This window comes from Talpa europaea (assembly GCF_964194135.1).
Source record: "Talpa europaea genome assembly, chromosome: 7".
NCBI lineage: Eukaryota > Metazoa > Chordata > Mammalia > Eulipotyphla > Talpidae > Talpa > Talpa europaea.
Window position 1 is genome coordinate 128850733 of NC_140074.1, and position 19476 is coordinate 128870208.

Below are 19476 nucleotides of genomic sequence, written 5' to 3' on the forward strand. Positions count from 1 at the left end.
ACTGCTGAGGGGAGCAGCAGGGAGGCAGGAGAGGTCTCTTGCGCCCTGTGGGTCAGCTCCCTGACTGGGGATCGAACTTGTGCTACAGTGGCTGCGGATAGCTTCCTAGTGCTGTGCTTAACCTCTTGCGCCACCAGGAAGGCCTGAGACACTGGTATTTTAAATATTAGTGATTCAAGGGGGCTTTAGAAATCCAGGGTCAAGCTCTGAAGATGTATCAATGTGTGTACAATGATTTGGATCATTCATCATAGCCTAGTCCCTCCCTCCCCTCCCCAGACACAGTGAGGAGACAGCTCTGTAGACAGCATCCCCAGAGATCTCTTGCATTTCACTAGCAGAGAATGCAAAAGGACTCCCTGGGCAGCTGGAATGCTCCTTTGTTAGTCCAACAAAGGAACATGCTACATCTAGATCAGATGTAGAAGCTGCCTGTTTATAGAATTTCATCCTAGGAAGCCGGCCTACTGCTGAATGATTGATGCAGGCAGCAACTCTTTCCATTTCAAGAAATTCATTATGATATATTTTGCTCTGTTAAGGAATTAATTAAAGGGGGTGTTTTTGTTTTCTTCCATAGATGAATGCATGCAATCTAGGCATGCTGTCGAATCTCATTCAAGTAGTTCAATGGAAATAGGGATCACATTTGGTAATAGAGAGTTTTAAAAAACAAAAAGGAAACAAGAAACCTGCGTCTTTTCTCTTTGGAGCTGCCTTCTCAATAATACTGTTTTTATTGTTATTATCCTTATTATTCCGAGATGTGGTCATTTAAATAAATATTTTTTGATGCTGAGTTTAAATGTTTCCATAGGAAAATTATCCTGATATTTTGGCCTCAATGAAAAAAATAGGAAATGGGAAAGAGATCTAGGGCAAAATTTTAATAATATGGATTTTTCCCCCTTTCACATAGTGTGAAAGTTGCCGCGGCTGCCAGCATACTAAAACAGTCAGACCACTTTCAGAAATTCAGTCACCTCTTAAACACTTAGAGGCTGAATTGAGTGAAAACCCGTTTTCAGAAGAGTTTCCAAGGAAGTAGAAAATTTCCACACCCTACATCTTGTACTGAAAGAAATGGAAACTGGGTTCGTCTGCCAAAAAGTCTGAATTGTTGTGTCACAGGCTGTTGAACATTATAATCAGTAATAAAAATGTGAACATGCTTGATGCTATTAAAATGCACTTTGAAAGCTTAACCTAATAGTACTTCTTGGATTTATTTTATTTCATTTTTTTTTTGCCATGCTAACAGTGTTTCCACATTCCCAATAACAATAAGAAAAACAAGAGAGGGGGGAAAAATAAAAATGAAATTGAAATAGAGAAGTTCAGAGTTAGTGTACTGAAAATATGCTTTTGTTCACCAAATATCATTTGGGAAAATCATAGAACTGTCTATTTGATGAGTCAAAAACTATTGAGCTTTTAGACTTTATTTACTGCTGAGGAGTATAATATAGGCCCATAAAAAACGTTAAAAGATTTTGAGAACTATAGGAAGAAAGTAAAAGCTATTCTCAGGTCTTTAAGGTAATCATTATCTGTGTTTTTTAGATATCATTTCAGAAATATGTGTGTATATAAACACATCACTTATATATAATTTATGAATATATAATTTTACATAAATGGGTGCATGCTTGAGGTTTACCCAATTTTCACTTAGCCATATCTAGTGGATATTTTTTCCAAGTTAATAAATAAATAAAACTTAGTTCTTGTTTTCATTCTTTCATATTCTATTACATGGATATTACACAATTTATTTAGTCAGCCTGTTGGTCATTTAGATTGTTTCCATTTCTTTGAATAGTACTAAGATGGATTCACTTGTAGCTTGATTATCTTATTAATATAAATTCCTAGAACCAGAATTCATTCATTTATTCATTCATTCAACAGGCATTTATGGTGCATGTTGGCTTAAGCCTAGGGAATTTATAGGCGTAAGAGACAAGAACTTTTTCTTCTAGAATTTACATTTTTAGGAGCAAGAAACAGATAATAAATCAGTGAATGAATGAATAATTGATTCAGATTATGAGTATTATGGAAATAATAACACTGGGAATTCTAAAAAACATGACTGATGGTCCCATTTAGATGGAGTGGGTGAAGAGGAATGTCAAAGTTTGAATGAGTTGATGGTGATGGAGTCAATGCTTAGGGAGTATTGGAGCTGAGATCCAAATGTCAAGATGTGTCCTGATCGATTAAGATCTGGGGCAGAGCATTATAAGTAGAGGGAAAATAAGTGCAAAGCTCCTTGGGGTAGGAATGATCTTGGCAGATTCAAGGGACAGAAAGCAAGCCAGACTGTCTGGAACTGTATGGGTTCATGGAGAGAGTGGCAGGTGGTTAAGACTGTAACGCCTGTCAGAGTCACTCATGTCAGGCACTAAAAGCAGTGGAAGGTGTTGGGACTGAAATCTTATTGAACTGGAACCCATTGGAGGGTTATGTGTTAAAAAAAAATGGCCTGGGGGGATTATGAGTTTTAAAAGATTACCTTGGTAGCTTTGTGGGCTGTGGGGTGATGTGGGAGCCAGAGTGAGAGCAGGGAGCTCGATCAGAGTATATTTCAGTAATCCAGTGGGGGGAAGTTAGAGCAGCAAAGAGTGTTGTAGGGGAATTAGATAGATGAAGAATTCTGTTTAAATCATGTTAAGTTTGAAGTGCCTTTTAGACACAGTTGTAGATAAATATTAAGCAGCTGGATATCTGCATTGGAGTTTAGGAAAACTGTAAGATCCACAGAAATAAATTTGGTAATTATCAGCATATGGAGAGTATTGCAGCCTTACGCCTAGAGCTATAACTTAAGGAGAAAGTATAGAAAGAGAAAGAGAGAAGGCTTAAGATTAATCCCTAAAAGCACTCCAAGGTTTAAAGTCTGAGCAGAAGGGACTCAGCAGAGGAGGCTAAACAGTAGGTCAGCGAGGCAGGATTCCAACCAGGAGAGTGAAAATCAGAAACTAAGAAGACATGACATTTTCATGACTGAAGAACTGTAAACTGTGTTGAATCCTGGTATGGTCTGAATAAAGACAAAACAACAGAGTGGTCACTGAACTTGGCACCAGGTATTACTGGTGACCTTGAGGAATGGAGGGTGGAGTTTTAGTAGAGAAGTGGGGACAGAAACTTCGTCAGAGTGCGCTAAGAGGAGGCATGCTTGACTGTTCTTCCAGGACTTTCACTTTGAAGGGTAGAGGCCTGCTAGTGCCTGGATACGGGAAGATGATGAAGAATTCGAATGGGCCTGACCCTGAAAAAAGGATAAGAAATTAACAATGTAAGAGAAAAGATGAGATCCGGAAAACAAGCAGTAGGTTGTTGGAGGAGATCTCTGGTGTGCCAGGAAGCATGTTGGCAATGTGTCTGCAGATCTGAACAGGTCTTAGATTTGCAGTGTTCTGTAAGGAAGTCCTCAAAATAGATCTGTTTTCTCAATGAGGTAGGAGGACAGACTGGGGGCTAAGAGTGGCGAATGGAGAAAGTGCTAGAAGTTGAAGTGGTAAAAGAAAGTATGAAACAGTTGTTTCAGGACATAGCAAGCATGTGCCGTGAGATTGTCACTCAGTGTTCAGTGACTGTATGAAATGTGGTTATTAATTTCAATGAAGACTACGTAGCATGGCCATGCATTTTTTTTTTTTCTCTAACACTATATGGTACATAACAGGCATAGGTATGGGGTAAAGAAATAATGGGGTTTAGCTCTTTTGGGGTCTTCTTAAGTAATTATGGCAGAGAGAGAAAGAGAAAATGGGCTGAAGGTGTTTGCAAAGTAGTGATTGAAATGATGGACCATAGAATCAAAGCCAGATAAGTTGGTAAATGTGCAGCTAAGAGATATTATGTACTGAACCATGTCCCTTGCAAATCCATATGCCAAAGTGCTTAGCCCTAGGGCCTCAGAGGGTGACTGGATTTGGAGATAGAGTCCAAAAGGGGTAATTCAGCTCAAATGAGGTCACGAGACTGGGCCGCAATACAATAAGACTGGTGTCCTTATAAGTAGAGGAGATTATGACACAGACACACACAAAAGGAAGACCACATGAAAACAGGGGAAGATGGTTATCTACAAGCCAAGTGGAGAGACCTCAACAGAAACCAACCCAACACTTTGATCTCAGACTTCTAGCTTTTAGAGTTGTGGGAAAGTAAAATTCTGTTGTTTCAGCCACCCAGTGGTATTCTGTGGTATTTTGTCATGGTAGCTCGAACAAACTAATACAAAAAGGTATCATGATTATAGTAAAAAGGAAGTTGGTCAACAAATTATATGTTCATCTGACCGCACTGTAGACAGATGAGAAGTTGAGAAGAAGAAGATGAGATTGCATGAGGAGATGATTACAAGTGAGCCTGGAAAGTAGGTGGTAGCAGTGAGAAAGCAGGGTATTTAAAAGTCTAGATTATGAAGATGGCAAGGTTACTGGTAAAGGGAAACCCAAGGATGAAATCTGGAAGTGCTGAAGTGGGACTGAGGAAAAACTGATTGAAAGGAAGGAGTAAAGTTTGGGATGACAGGGTTTTTGATGAGTCATTTATGCGGATGTTGAAATTGCCCACAAGGGTGACAGGAATAGGAAGAAGAAGGGAATAATGAGTCAATGAATAAAATTTCTGGTGTGCATGCATGAGAGAGAGAGAGAGAGAGTAAGGATGAGAGAGAGAGAAAGAGATGATATGAGGTACTCAAAAAGGGAAGGAGTTTGCAAAGACAATTGGGAAGGAAGGTAGCATGATCAATTTCACCTCCAGACCCCTAGTATTTACCGTTTGAAGAAAAATCAGCCTTTAGTGAGAAGACTGCCAAGGAGACAGTGTCTTCAGAGGAATCTCCAGATTCACTGAAGAAGTTGAAATGGTAGATAAGAAGACAGCTGAGGATAGAGAGGGGTTTCCTTCATCTGAGTCATGGGTCCCTGGGGAAGGCAGATATTAGCAAATGGGGATATGTTTCCAGGTGAAGATGGATGAGCCTAGAGGCTGAGGTATGGATAGGGGCTAGGGTGACAAGGGAGGTGAGACACATGTTTCCAAGGACCCTCAGAAAAGCACTGTGATGATCTCGGGTCTGAAGGTGTGGGGAGATGAAGTGTCCATGACCTGCATCATCCAGAGGTGAGCAGCATCTTCCTTTTAGGTTTAAGACTCTGAAGTCATTTTGCAGCTCTGAGCTGTTGGTGGGGAAGCTCTCACATACATAAAAAAGAGACCCAGATGACTTGTAAGCCCACAAGGAGCTCATCACCATTTAATAACCAACTTACTACAAATAAAGCAGGATGTGATTTGTCTATGAGATTGACAAAGAGTAGATTGATGGTGTTGGTGGAGGTAAGAAAGCATGTGCAATTTTTTTGTTGTGACAGGAGAACTGTGTTCTCTTTAGCCCAGGAATGACTCCACGGGCCCCAGTGAGAGCACTTCTCCACTAAACATCTCAGTGCAAATTCAGTTACTGTCTACCTGTTTTTGAATAATCCTGTGGAAGGTATAGTTACTATTCTCAGTGTTCCCATAAGACTGTCCACTTCTTCCTCAGAACTGATCTTTTATTTCTGGACCATGCACGGGCTTGAGGTCACAAAGTTGTGGCTTTGGATCTTTACTTTTCTGCTTATTAACTCTCACAACCGATGATGAATATATCCTATCCTGACTGCAAGTTTCTCATCTGGAAAATTGGGATCATAATCCCCACCTGACCAAGAGGCTTGAGCACTATGTGAAAGGATATGTGGTAGCATTAAATTGCCGCATGTGATGTGACAGATGGCTGTCAATCATGTATGTAAAGAAGTGAAAGTAAGTGAAAGAAGTCGTGTTTCTATATTGAGTCTCCTGCTGATTTAATAAGAGATGCAATTACAAAAGTATAGACAGATGTTTTGCTTTGCTAGTTTTTTTTTTTTTTTTAAAGATTTATTTATTTATTTATACAAGCACTGGGTACAGTCAGAACCATGGGAGGGTGAGAGAATTCACCAGAGCCAGAGCGGGGAACAGAACAGGCAGACTGATGAAACACACTGATGAAACACACTCTCTTTTTTTTTTTTTTGTGCCAGAGCTCTCTTTCTCTGTCTTCTTGCCATGTGAGGTGAGGGCACAGGAAGAAGTTGGCCAGTCTCAAGTCAGGAAGAGAATTTTCACCAAAACCCAACCATGCTACCACCTCCTGCAGCAGGTGTGGCAGGAGAGATCTGCCATGCCATGTGGGACCCTCGCTGGTGGCCAGGGATCGAACCGGCACTGCAGAGGCTGCGGGGAGCTTCGCAGCCCAGTGCTCAACTGCTGCGCCACCAGGGGAGGCCCATTTTCTTTGCTAGTTTTGATATGAGGCTGAGTGTTTGTCTCCCCCAATTCATAATGTAAAGCTTTAAACCCCAGTGGAATGGTGTTTGGAAGGTAATTAGGGTTAATAGTCATGAGGGTAGGACCCTAATGATGGAATTGGTGTCCTTAAAAACCAGCCAAAGAGCAAGCTCTCTCTCCCCCTCCACCCACTCCATCCCACGCACATGTACCAAAGAGAACCCACTTTGGCACACAGGGGAAGGCAGCTGTCCTCAAGCCAAGAAGCAGGTCCTCACTGAAAACAAAACAAAACAAAACAAAAAACCTCCTGGCATCTTGATCTTGACTTTCCTATTCTCTTGAACTGTGAGAAATAAAGATCTATCGTTTAAGCCACTCAATCTGTGGTGTTTTGATGCAACACACAATTGTAACAAGACCATTTCTTGCTCAGATTCAGACCTACTTACTCTTATTCAGGTTTATGAACCTGCGGACCAGGACCTTTAATGGGCTTCTGTTTCCCTACCCCTAGAGAATGGAAGAAAGGAATTCTAGACACAAGAACAAACATGGAGAAAAATATTCTGAAATTTTAAACAGTGTGACATACTTGGAAATTTTAAAAAGTAATTTGTTTCTTTCTGGCTTATTTCGCTGAGCATGATCCCTTCCAGCTCCATCCATGTTGCTGCAAATTGCATGTGTTTCTCTTTTTTGATTGCTGAGTAATATTCCATGGTGTCTATGGACCACATCTTCTTGATCCAGTCATCTATTTTTGGGCATTTAGGCTGTTTCCATAGCTTACCTATTGTAAATAATGCTGCTATAAACATAGGGGTGCCAGATGGTCTCACTCATAGCAGGAATTTAGAAAACCTAAATAAGGCACCAGGAAAAAGACTAATTATAATAACGTAAAAATTAAAATCAACAAATGAAAATCAGTAAACCAGAGACATACTATGGGGAGTAGGGAGAAGGGAGTAGGATCAAAACAAGGGGGGGGAATTGTATGGGGACTATAACCAAGATGGAAATGCATACATTGTGCAAAAATGAAAAATGATGTAAAAATATATATAAAAGAAAAAAAAAGAAAAGAATAAAAAGTAATTTGTCTGAAGAGAGTGGCAGGGGTGAAAGTTGGAGACATAAACATTGATCAAATTTTAAAAAATCAAATCCTAAAAGTTAATTTACAAAATAGTACACATGGGTAAGAAAAAGTTATCGAGGATCATAAAAAAAGAGAATTATTCCCAGCTCAGCATGATTTGGTGATAGCACAATTGAACTTATTAACACTTCTGAGAAAAGATTCAGTGAAAAGAGATTTATAGAAGCAAATATTAACAGAACATATTGATTGATTGATTGACTTTGTTGTTTAAATGGTGTCTTTATTAATTTACCATTGATTTACAAAACTAGGGGGAGGGGCAAGAACAGTTTGGGGAGAGAGAACAGTGGACTTGGTGGAGGACTATATGTGCTTTGGTGGTGGTGTGATAAGGTGACTACATCTGAAGGGGGGGTACTAAACTTCCAAATTCAATGATGTAAGGACTGATCACAAAAATCTACCAAGAGCTGATGAGACTCAACAAAAACAAAGAAAATAATCCAGTAAAAAAATGGGCAGAAGAGCTAAAAAGAAACTTCTCTGAAGAGGAAATGCAAATGGCCAACAGGCATATGAAAAAATGTTCAACATCACTTGTAATCAGGGAAATGCAAATCAAAAGTACCATGAGATACCATCTTACACCAGTGAGAATGGCACATATTAAAAAAACTAGCAACAACAAACGTTGGCAAGGTTGTGGAGAAAAAGGAACTCTCCTGCACTGTTGGTGGGAGTGCAAACTGGTCCAACCACTATGGAGAGCTGTGTGGAGATTTCTTGACCTACTAAACATAGAGCTTCCATATGATCCAGCAATTCCACTCCTAGGTATTTACCCAAAGGACACAGAAACATTGATTCCAAAGAGCACCTGCACCCCTATGTTTATAGCAGCACTATTTACAATAGCTAAGTTTTGGAAACAACCCAAATGCCAAAAATAGATGACTGGATCAAGAAGAGATGCCAGTGTGCTCTTGTGCCAGAGCTCTCTTTCTCTGTCTTCTTGCCATGTGAGGTGAGGGCACAGGAAGAAGTTGGCCATTCTCAAGTCAGGAAGAGAATTTTCACCAAAACCCAACCATGCTACCACCCTGACCTCTTACTTCCAGCCTCCAGGGCTTGAAAAATAAATTTCTGTTCTTTAAGTCCCCTAGTCTGGAAATTTTATTATAGTCACCCTAATTGACTAATAAAAATAGGTATTCAGTTTTTTTGATTGCTGGATTGATAGATGGTCAGCATCCTAATATCTTGTCAATTAATTTCATTTAACTCATTCTGAAAGTCTATGGGCATTGTGAATTGAACAAAAAGAAATCATAAAACTCTTCAGCAAATTTTGAAACTCTTTTTGCCTGCATGGAATAGATGGATCCTTCATTGTTCTTTTCACTGGATGAAAGAGATCTAGTCACCAACTGATGTCTTTAGAGTGAATTCACAAAAGAGATGTAGAAAAACAGCAAACAGAAGAAGCTCTGCTGCCAAAACACACGAGTTACTCAGCGTGAGACTGTAGTGTGTCTGTGATTGACTCGGAAGTGTTCCGACATAGCCTCAACTGTTAGAGCGTGTCTGAGTAGTGTTAATGGCTGTGATAATAGGAATCATAAACAAGTACAATCATATTAAGCCTAAAAAGAAGCGGAATGCTGGCATGACAGATGATTGATTGCATTTTATGCTGAAGTTAATATAATTTTAGTAACTTAGGGGAATGACTCTCTGAGTGAATTTTCCATGTATTTTTTTTTATTTGTTGAAAACTTGTTTATAGCTGCTTTAGTGAATATTAATTGATAATTAAAGGCAAGCCTTAGCATGTCAATGATCTTGCTTTTTCTGGGCAAAGTGGAAAAAGAAACATTGTATTTTATTTCATACTCCATTGTGTTTGTTGTTTGAGCAAATTTAGCTTCCTAACAGTCATTTGACTTCCTCTATGTGGTGTGATTGTACCCTGTTGAAAGTGTTCACTTGGGGGTTTTCTCACTTCACTCACATGGAAAAGTTCTTGATTAAGATATGAAGGCTTATTTCTTACCATGTAAAAGATGTTGATCTATTCATTAGATTTGTTCCTCTTCATTGTTACCATTTTGCCAGATACTTCTGATTACAACTCTCATCAATCGTCTGTTTTTTTCCATATCTAATAGTTTAAGATATTTTCTCTTCTTGAAATTGTATCAAAACCTGTTTCACATGTAAGTGGGCTCCCCAGGATTGGTCCTTATGTTAAATGATCCTGGAAAGGCTATATATGAATACATATACCCAGAATCTTTAAAATATTGACTTTAGTGTCCAAGCTCCAAACACATCATTGATCTCACAGTTCTAGTGTATGATGTAGGGATCCAAAGTTATTTTTTTTTAAATCTCCCCATTTCATATGTTCACCAAGAATAAAAGCCACTTAAATGGAGACCTTTATTGGTCCCTTTCTTGTAATGTGAAGACCGAGCCCAAAGGTTGGTGTTACAGAATGCTTACTCTGTATAGAAGTTGACATCATCAAAAATGTATGCAATTTTGAATAAGGCATATGTTTTCTTGACTGGAGGCTCTTAATTTGTAGAATAAGACATTTGAATTCTCTCCAAGAGTTGGTGAACTTGAAATGTAGACAGGTTTCTTTTAGTTGTGAATTATTTGGGCTGGTTCTCCATTATATCTGCACAGGCAGTTTTTGTCTTTGCTGTTTTCTATGATGACTGGTTAATATGATAGTATAACTTCTTTACTCTTGGCCAAGTTATATCATCCACTATCTAGTCAGAGGTATATTTTTCTTCACTTGGAAATTGATTTACCTTTTCTTTGAAGCTACTTTTCCTTCCTAGGATGATTGCATGTATTAGTTTAGGCAAATTTATCATTATTATTCAAACAGTGATATGAAATAGATGGCTTATTGATCCTAGAATGACAATTTTGACTTTGTTAAAAATAAAATGTGCAAGCATAATATACATGAAATTACTTAATACTACAATCACCTGATTGAATACTAATAAGCTAATGAATTCTAAGTACTTCTTTCCAGATGCTGAGGAGGCAAAAAAGATAATGAGTCAGTCTAGAAGGAAAAATAGTTAGCAGATTCATCATTTATCCTACAATGATAAAGAATAGATAGTGACTGTGAGCACACATTAGAAGGTTACCCATTCAATATTTAGAACTAAAGAAAGTTTTTGGTGGAGATAACATCTGAGGATCGTCTTAAGAGATGAGTAAGAATTATCCAGGAGTGGTGAGAGGTGGTTGTTTTAGGCAGGAGGAATGCATGAGCAAAGACTTGGAGGTTAGAATCATGGTGTGTTTCTTGAAGCTGAGAATACTTTGGTTTGCTTGAATATTAGCTATGAACAGGGAGAACATGAAATTTGGTTGCTCGTGAGCTTAGAATTAGTGAAGTACAATTGGCTTCTTCTAAAGGGTATGCTTAGTTAATGTAAGAAAAAACTAAACTGAGTCAGGGTCCTAACTTAGCTTATCTGACTGTATACCTGGATATTTGTTTTGCCACTGTGTCTTATCAGGCATAAGACTTTTTTTTAAATTTTAATATTTTATTTTATATAATTGTTACATCTTTTTTCATCTTTGCACAATGTATGCATTTTCGTTTTGGTTATATTCCCCATACAATTGCCCCCCCCCCCTTATTTTGACAGTAGTTCTTCCTTTCCCTGCCCCTCCTTCCCCCCTCCCCATATTGTGTCTCTGGTTTATAGTTGCTTATTGATTTTGATTTTTACTTTGTATTGATTAGTCTTTTTCCTGGTCTCTTTTTTAGGTTTTCTAAATTCCTGCTATGAGTGAGACCATCGGTATTTTTCTTTTTCTTTCTGACTTATTTCTCTGAGCATGATCCCTTCTAGCTCCATCCATGTTGCTGCAAACTGCATGTGTTTATCTTTTTTGATTGCTGAGTAATACTCCATGGTGTATATGTACCACATCTTCTTGATCCAGTCATCTATTTTTGGGCATTTGGGTTGCTTCCATAGCTTAGCTGTTATAAATAGTGCTGCTATAAACATAGGGGTGCAGGGGCCCTTTGGCATTACTATTTCTGTGTCATTTGGGTAAATACCTAGGAGTGGAATTGCTGTATCATATGGAAGCTCTGTGTTTAGTAGTTCAAGAAATCTCCACACAGCTTTCCATAGTGGTTGGATCAGTTTGCACTCTCACCAGCAGTGCAGGAGAGTTCCTTTTTCTCCACATCCTCGCCAACATTTGTTGTTGCTAGTTTTTTTAATATGTGCCATTCTCACTGGTGTAAGATGGTATCTCATGGTAGTTTTGATTTGCATTTCCCTGATTGCAAGTGATGTTGAACATTTTTTCATATGCCTGTTGGCCATTTGTATTTCTTCTTCAGAGAAGTTTCTTTTTAGCTCTTCTGCCCATTTTTTGACTGGGTTATTTTCTTTGTTTTTGTTGAGTCTCATCAGCTCTTTGCAGATTTTTGTGATCAGTCCTTTATCATTAGTGTTGGGTGCAAAAATGTTCTCCCAGTTGGTGGGGTTTCTCTTTGTTTTTGTTATTGTCTCTTTTGCTGTGCAGAAGCTCTTTAATTTGATGTAGTCCCAGCTGTTTATCTTTGCCTTTACTATCACTGCTTTGGGTGATGTGTCTGTAAAGATGTCTTTGATGTGCGTGTCATGTAATGTTTCGCCTATATTTTCTTCTATGTATTTTATGGTTTCAGGTCTTATGTCTAGTTCTTTAATCCATTTTGAGTTGGTTTTTGTGCATGGTGTGAGGTAGTGGTCTAGCTTCATTCTTTTGCATGTAGCGACCCAGTTTTCCCAGCACCATTTATTGAACAAACTTTCTTTGCTCCAGTGCATATTCTTTGCTCCTCTGTCAAATATTAGTTGACCATAAATCTGTGGGTTTATTTATGGATTTTCTATTTGATTCCATTGGTCTGTGTGTTTGTTCTTGTTCCAACACCATGCAGTTTTGATGATTATGGCTTTGTAGTATAGTTTGAAGTCTGGGAGTGCGATCAGGCATAAGATTTAATAATAATCTGACCTGGACATCTGTGGTATGATTGTGGACTGATTGAGTTATCTTTGGTCTATCAACCTTTCTATATAAACTTTTAAATGCCTGCTTATACATCAAGGGATAGGTTGAACTAATGCAGGTAATAAGCTGGTCATATTCTCTAAAGTTAGGTCTTGTGAACAAACACACTGATAAAGGACATCTAATAAACTTCCAGAGGCCAATAGTGCCTTATTGTATGTTTCTATGGAGACTTGCCTAGTGCTGATCTATAATAAGAAATCATTTAATCTCATTTAATGTTATTTGGGAAAGTGAAATGGGCAAAATGAAAAGGGCTAAGTAAAAGTGAGTCACTGATGTCACCTCAGATTTTCTTAAATATAAACTCATTGCAATACTGCATGAATATCCTGTGTAAGTCTGAAATAGAGGAAAGAGTTACTTTACTGAGACATTCCAAGTTACATCACTTCCTAGTGAAGAGGGAAGTATAGGCACAGAACATACTGATAAAATGAGCTGCTGCTGATAGTGGATACTTTTCAATGATTTTATGTTAGAAACCAAAGTATCTAAGTGGGGGTGATGTAGCTTAAGAATCAGACCTCTCTTCTTATATGGATCATTGAACCAGTGGCTTCACAAGGTAAGTGTATTACACTAGTTTGGAAGCACAGAATTACAAAAACCCAGATGGCTGTAGGAGTCCAGCAATGCTGTGCATTCAAGATAAACACTGATGTTGTCAGAGTAATTTCATCAGCCACTCCAATATGGCATTCTTATTGCTCTTTAAAAAAATCTCCTCTGGAGCTTGTTTCTCTGTCCATTTTTTTTCTCTCAGATTCTTTTGGAGAAATTATATTACATAAGGCATTTGTAAGCAAGGAGGTGATTACTAACACAAACCAATCAGAATGATCATGTGTTGCCATTCGTGCTGATACCAAGGAGCCAACAAATTAAAATCCCAGTGGTTTTGCGTGATTGCACTGGAAAATTAAATCCAAACCTGAGATATTAGGGAGCAGTCTGATTAGAGACAGGTGAAAAATGTTTGGTTGTTCTAGAATGTTCCATGGCTTTGAGGCGGATTTTCTGATGGCCTATGTGTGTTCAGACAGAGCATATTTCAGGGTGCTGTAAGGGCCAAGGCTGTGCTTCATGAACTAAGCAGAGATATGACTCAGACTTTGGGAATGAAGAAGTATAAAGTCATCCATGTGTCCTCCAAGGGGCAAGATGTTAATTTGATTATGAATTCTGACATTTCCATGGATTCATTTTACTCCGTTCAGCCACAAGACAGAGGCAGTTAAAATAATCACTTCTTGATTATGTGTGGATCATCTCTCTCTCTCCCTTTTTTATATAGCTTCCCAACTGACTTTTATTCTATACCATATTCCTCAGTTTGTATAAGGAGCTGAAAACACTTTAGAACATATCAAGCATTTTATTTTGTTTTGAATTCAAGCTACTGAATCCACAATCACTGCATTCATCAAATTGAAGTGCTGTCCAAAGTCTAGAAAATAAATGAAGTTTGTTACTAAGGCTATGGCCTAGAGGGAAGTCATGGGAGTTTTGAAAGGGACACAGAATCTCCATGCAGATGGCAGCGTGGGAAATGAATTCTGCACATTTTATGCATGGATGTCTTAGAACTCCCTCGAGCTTGCCTGCAAAATATTTGGTCATTTCTTCTCTTGATTCCCTCTGATTCATCATCATCCACACATTTCTTCTGTGAATTACATGAAAATAACCATACGTGATTTCTTCTACTACAGCAAAAATTATCTTTTTGATACTCAAGGAACTTGTATGCCCCCAATTTATTTAATTCTGACTAACAGCCAATTTTCTTTGAAATAAAATAATGTAGTCAGTGGTGGAAAAATGATACTCATCTCAACACTTCACAGGAGAAAGCTTAGTGAGAAGTTTGCTGAAAGGGAAATCATGGAGATTTAGTGTATGTCAACAGGTTTTTTTGCTTTCCTTCACTGAACTGATCCACATGTGACCTGAGGTTTTCTTCTGTGAGACCTGAAGTCCTCAGGATTTTAATGGCTGAATGATCCACTGATTTTTCAAGTCAAGTGATATTCAAACAGTGCATGAACCCATTGTTGAAAAGTGCCCGCAGCCTCATTTTTCATTACCCACCCATTTTCCTTGATTTGTTTACACACTTGTGATTACTGTCATTTGATTGTCCAACTACTTCCCACTGATAACTGTTCATGTTGCAGTGATTATGAAGAGAACAGGAAAGTGAACACAATGTGCTCAATTCTTCTACAATCAGCACTATAATCTTGTGGCTGCTTTGGAGACTATAGCCGAAGAATGGGATGAGTTTTCTTCTAAGTTTGGCAGAAGACTAAGGTCTGCATGGGAAACTATGTTCAAATTTAACTGTCATCTATATTTCACATGTTTTTACGATATGAAGTAATTTGGAGAATAGGTAGTTGATGGAAGCAGAAAATAATTACCTTCACATTCAATCTCTATTTTACATTAATCATCATCTGAATCACTAATAATTAAAAAAATAAAGCATATATAAGGATCATTCATTGCAGTTTTGGAGATTTGGAAATATAGTTGATGAATAAATAGAGGTGAATAAGGTACTTACTGAATCTAGCAAACAAGGATCTCTCAGTAGACAGTGAAATACGATGTTCAATGGTTAAGAAAGATTGATTTCATAGCTGGAGAACTCTCTTTATCAATGGTTTTGAGGTGACATCTCTGGGACATCATCAGTAATATTATATTTGAATGCCTCTTCTTTTTCTTCTGCGTCTTAGTTAACTTATCAGTGTTTATAACCTCTGTATTGAAAGGAAGCAATCCAAGATGGATGTCCACTGGGAAAACAGACTTTGGATGTATTTTGCGCCTTTCTGATGCCTTGAACTGACATAAAAGTCTTTATTTAAGGACCTTTTTACAATGTTTAAAGCATGTCTGCTGCACGTGATAAGATGTGCTCATTCATAGAAGCATCTGAAGTCCTCAAGAATCTTGATTCAATTAAGGCTGATCGACAGCAGGCTTCTGAAGTGAAAAATTGGTCCTCCTGCCTGTGACATTTCCTTCACATACTTTTTATGAAGTCAGTATTTCCAAGAAATACCTCCTCGCATGATCTCCAGTCTGCCTAATCATCTGGTTCCCATAGATAGATGTTACATAACGGATGTGGCAGCGACTCTTCCACTTACCCCCAGTGCCCAGCCCATCTCCTAGGCATTTGTTCAAAGGCGTGATGCCTCGACTCAGAGACACCCAGGTCAGAAACAAGTTCATGGTTCCTTAAATATGTTTTCAATCATTTCCAAATGTCCTCACTGAGAGTGGGATCAAGGAGCAAGAAGAGATACATAGGAGAGTTTCTCATGTTTTTGAAAGGGTAGTGCCTGACATGTTTCCACCAGGACACTGGGCAAGCCTCCAGGAATTTGTGGAACAACTTACACTTTCTATACTTTCCTTGAAGTGGGAGAGGGAATAGTAGCCTGACTCACGTGTGTTCTGCCTACAGATACTTACCTTGGGAGGACCCAAGGTCAGAGATAGGGACACCCTACCTTAACCTCCTTTGAAATGATACCAAAAGAACTGTATCCAACACTTATTTTCTGGTATATTTGAATTTTTAAATTCCTTTTTATTTACTTATAAGAGTTTAAATCCACTATTTTCTCCTACTGAGACCCTCACCAAGGCTCTGCCATGTGAGCAAGTGTGTATCCCCTTAAGAGCTGCTTAGACATGGCGAAGCTAAGGTAGCAGGATCATTTGCACCCCTCCCAATATTCAGTACATCAGTGCTCCTCAAATTTCTGTAAATTCAATTTAATGCAGTATCGGGGTGGGAATAAATTCAAATGGTGAATTTTCTTGAATTTATTCAGAATATATCCCATTGTAAATCTTTGGGTCTCACAGGCAATCCTGGTCTTTGGACACTTTAACAACAAATAACTAACTACTGAGAGCACCACGTTAAGCTTTCACAAGAGTTTTTCTTTTTTTTTTTTCTTCATGGAGATATTTAAGGAATCCTCAAGCAGTATCAACAGGTTCAGGAAAATTGGTAAAGACATTTTCCATTATTTAATTTGTTTTAAAGTGGTTCAAGAACTGGGCTGCTGTATGGTCTTGAAGCAACCCTCAGCTTCAAACACCAAAATAGCCACGTGTTCCTTTCTCTCTGCAGCTGCTTAAAACCGAGCTCCGAATCCTTTGTGGGAACCTGAACTTTCTCTGGGATTCTACTAACATCTAATTTCTGTATATGGATAAATTAAGACGGATAATTTGATTTGGTTCGTATTTCATCCCATTTCCTTATTTTCCATATTTCCTAAACTTTAGCAATCCAAATACCATCCTTCTGAATCTGTTTATGTTTTGTTTCCATCTTCTTCAATAGTTGGGCATGTATTTTCCCTTTAAGAGACTTTCACAACATTTTTTTTTCCATGCCTGGGACTGCTGATTTTTTTCTGGTGGCGGCCTGCCTGCTCTGTGCCATGGCTGCTGGTCCAGACGGCAGTGTCTGAACCGTCTGGCTCGCCATCAGAGAACTCGTTGGGTTTTCTTTCCTCCTGCTTCCCTTCAAGCATATGTAGGAAGGAAAGTCAGTCCATGACTTTTCTCTGCCTCATTTACTAATTAGCTTCCTGACCCTCATACGTTGTAGGCAACTGGTCACAGAGCGACTGTACTGCTGCCAAGTTAATAATTATTTTCTAGAAAGTACTTATTTTTATCAATGTCCGCTATCCCAACCCTTTTTTCTTCCCTTATAAGATAGTGCATGGAACTGCTTAGAATAGTAACTGGAGCATAAATTTAGATGTAACCAAATTAAATATCTATTATCTTCTTGGGTGATGTTTTACTAAGTAATTTATACTCTTTGGTGAAACTCTGTTTATTATTTGTTTTTGTATCACCAGATGTCACTGCTCCTTTGAAATATGACCACTTGACTTATTCAGTCCCATTTTATTGGTGTCAAATCACCAGTAAAGTCACCAGTGGTGACTTACCTCTATTGGCCATGTACCATGAAGTGTTGGGATTAATTACATACATTTTCCATTGTCCTTAGTGAATTTGATGCATTTATCTTTATTCTTTTTATTCTCTCTCCCAGTGGTAGTGATAATGCTTACCAATAGGTACTGAATAGCCCCTACAGACTGGACTCTGCTTTTTACCCAGATATATGATCCCATTTAATCCTCAGACAGACCTAAACCATTGTCATCCTCATTTCCAGAATGAGAAAGTGGAAGCTTGGAGAGCTCAGGGAAATTTTCTAGGTCACATTGCTAGCTAGTTGCAGAGTGAAGATTGGATTAAAGGAAATTTAATTGCATGGGCTTTACCATTAAGCTGTACATCATATTGCTTGTGGTAAAATCCCTGGCAGATTGCGTGAATTTAGCTTCAAGCCCTTTACTTTTTTTTTTTTTTCCCTCCATATTTCTGGTTCATTTGCAGGCTTTAAAAAAAATTGTTTTATATGTGTATTTTTTGAGGTGACGCTGGCTTACAGCACTGAATGTGACACTGGTTTGCAGCACTGAATGTTTTATATATATATTCATAATTGAGGTAAAATTGGCCTACAGCACCGAATGTGATTCAGGGGTACAGGTCCACACCTCTTCAGATGCGTGTGACCACACCTGCTCCCCCCAATCAGAAATTTAGGTCTAGAGCATGGCTTGGGCTGCTGTTATGTGCCTTCTTGGTTCTGCAAAAGACTGGAGGTCTGCTGGGGTTTCTGATGGGAATTTAATTCCCAGGGAACCGTTGCAGTCAACCAGAGCCCCTGAAGCACCATGACATAAAACTCTAATGCAGTTAGTCCATTAAAGCATTTTTCCCACATATGTGTCATTGTGTTCTTATAGCAAATTTTGTCTCATTAAAATATTTTCCCCCTCTTTTTTGATTGTTTCTTTGAGCTGGAGAAGATAGCAGTGGACATGCTGAGGAAGGTCACTGTGGCGTGACTCCCTCCTTTTCCCTCCTCCGGGCTATAGATGCCTCTGTTTCCCCTGAAGTTTCCAAAGGGCAAGGATCAGGTTTGGCCCTGAAGTCTCTCTTCAGGCCACACATTAAGACTTCAAGCTAATCCAGGGCTTCCCTGGTGGAGCAAGGGGTTAAGATGCAACCTATGAAGCTGTGCGCAGCCACTGCAGCGCGAGTTCAATGTGTTTGATTCCCTGGCCAGCCAGGGAGCTACCCACATGGCTCAGCAGACCTCTCCTGACTCGTCCACTGCTCCCCCCAGCAGTGTATTTCAGTCAGTCTGACTGTTCTGCTCCCCACTCTGTCTCTGGTGAATCCTCTCATCCCCTGCATCTCTGGCCTGTATCCCAGCTCTTGTATGCATAAATAAATCAATCTTTTTTTTTTTTTTTAAAAAAAGACTTCAAACTAATCCTAAATAAACCAGCATGTAAAGAAAGACTCACATAGTCCCTGGGAAGTTTGAAAGGAAAGGGGAAGAAGTTGGGGGTATGGAACTGAACCAAGCCTGAAGCTCTAGTAGCTGAAATAAATTTCCCGTCTTTGCTCGACTTTGATCCACTCTCTATTCAATGGCTCTCTTTGAAGATGTTGCTTCTTTGTTGGTACAAGCCTGGCATCTTTTTGAGAAAATCCATAATATAAAATTCTTAATGACTAGCTCATACTACCAGACATCCCTGCCTCCTTCTCTTACTACAGAGGAAGGAGAACCTGGGTGTCATCCCCATCGTGGCTCACCCCCTCATTCTCCATTTTTAATTTCCCACAAGTCCTGGCAGACTTAACCTTCCAAATTCTCTCTTGAATCTGACCACTTCTACCCAGCCCTCTTTCTGTCCCACTAATTCACCGTCTTTAACTTGGATGACAGGAAGCTCTCCTAATCCCTTCCCCTCTCCTTCGGC